Source organism: Coenobita brevimanus, chromosome 100 (assembly GCF_032717465.1).
Source record: "Coenobita brevimanus isolate Jiangsu-jjx chromosome 100, ASM3271746v2, whole genome shotgun sequence".
NCBI classification, from domain to species: domain Eukaryota; kingdom Metazoa; phylum Arthropoda; class Malacostraca; order Decapoda; family Coenobitidae; genus Coenobita; species Coenobita brevimanus.
This window is the reverse complement of record NC_137053.1, coordinates 21,145,506-21,147,489: the sequence shown is the minus strand read 5'-3', so window position 1 is coordinate 21,147,489 and position 1,984 is coordinate 21,145,506. Positions and strand designations below refer to the sequence as shown.

The window sequence follows — 1,984 nt, the reverse complement described above, 5'->3', positions numbered from 1 at the left end:
TATACCAATTATTTTCACACTCAGCTGTAAATAATACATTCATTTCCACTCATATTCATTGTATAGAAATCATTTCTTCATATACTAAAGATTTTTCATTCATTCATTGCCAGACGCCATGTATCCCAAACGGGGTGGCCAAGGGTTTAGAGTTAATTGTTTTACAGGGAGGGGCACTAATCCTCCACCAACCCCACTTGACACGTAGGGAGAACGTTATGCCAACAGCATCTGCTGTTCCCAGGCAGTCACCCATCCAAGTACTAACCAGACCCAACTTTGCTTAACTTTGCTGATCGGACGGGAAGAGGTGTACTCAACGTGGTATGGCCGTTAAGATATTTTCATTTATTCATTCCTTCATTCATTTATTCATTCACTTATTAATTTACTTGCTTCCTATGATGTCCTTGTCTAAAAGGGTAGATCTCTCCCGAATTAAATCTGATAGAGAAACGGATGATTCTGTGTGTGTGATAATAGTGTAACGTATCTTCGTAGTGGCAGATCTTATAGCAAGCATACAGTAAGTTCTCTTACTACTACTACTCCTAATCCTACTACTACTCCTACCACACCTACTGCCTATACCGACCCTACTACTGTTACCCTTAATCCAGATATATCGACACCAGATACTCTATCATCTTCCCCAACTGATTCTCTTGAAATCACACAGCCTTCTCCACAGCCTCTATCCTTACCTTGTACTACACGTACACCACCACTAACCACGATACACACCACTACCGCTACCACAGTTCCTTCTCATGCACCATCTCAGCTTATTACCATGTCTACTTCCTCACCTTCGCAGCCTCATCCTCTTCCTACGATGCTGAATCAGGACCCCCCACCTCCCCAGTCCATATATTTAGACAATGCTAACGAAACCCAAATTTACAATAGATGACAGTACAGATTCCATCTACGACTTCCTCAGAGAGGTTAAAACCGACAATCGTAAGTGGCAAATCACAACGGAACCCTTAAAGGTTTCTTACCTAATGGGTCGACTACACCAAGGCAGGTCACTAATCGGAGCTATCCGTGTGGGGTGCTTCGAAGATTGTCAGACATTTAATGCATGCTGCCAGCACTTAATTCAGCTTTGCTGTCAACATTCAAATGCCGCATCTCATTGGTTTGACAAACCTTCTTAAATAGATGGAAGAGGATATGAAATACCTCCCCAACATGCAAAGGTAATTGAAGCAGCTGCAACGATAAAGGCAACGAGTTCTGAGATGCGCCAGTTGTTCCGTGGTACTCAATGAGTAACCAAAGTTAGTGGTCAGCTTATGGTTTCACTAAACAATTTTGGAGATTTGTGGGGTTACCTAAAATTTATTAACTGGCTCACAGATCACCGGAGGGAAATAGCACAACAGATTGGCCTTAATCCTGGTGACAAAACAGTTAACATCTCAAAGGCCATAATTGAAAGATCGGGATCAGACTTCACTCGCCAGGCAAGTACTCACACCTCAGTCTCTCACTGTGCAGGCAGTACTGCGAGGGTACTGCACACCATCACTACTTCATCGGATTCCTCACGTTCGCGACCAACTATGAAAAGCAAACCTAGCAATCAATCTCACTCACAGTACCGATCACCATCTAGTGGTTGTGACAAACCTACTGTGCTACGAAGCAAACAATCCTTGATTGTGTGCTGGCACTGTGGTAAAATAGGTCACTGAGCGTCTAGTTGTGCATGCAAACAAAGATGATATCGCTCACGGGAACAACAGCACACACCTTCGCAATCCCGTTGTCTTGCATGCAAATAGCTCAAGAATAGTACAACTCATTGCACTGACGTGTGTCGTTACCTTAAGAGCCGTCAGTCGGGGGAAAAGGAGCGCTCAAATCGGAAAAATGTAACATAACAGTGAAAGATCCGCCGGTGTCAGAAAGTAAGGTAAAAGAAGACCAACGCCCTATTCGTCAGATGGGACCCATAACTTCTTTAGGCCTAGTC

General features: G+C 43.6%; 1 pseudogene; it reads right to left on the bottom strand.

The window, feature by feature from the left end:
* Nucleotides 1–219: 219 nt before the first annotated feature.
* Nucleotides 220–338, bottom strand: LOC145414746 (5S ribosomal RNA; annotated as a pseudogene).
* Between the last annotated feature and the right edge of the window lie 1,646 nt (nt 339–1,984).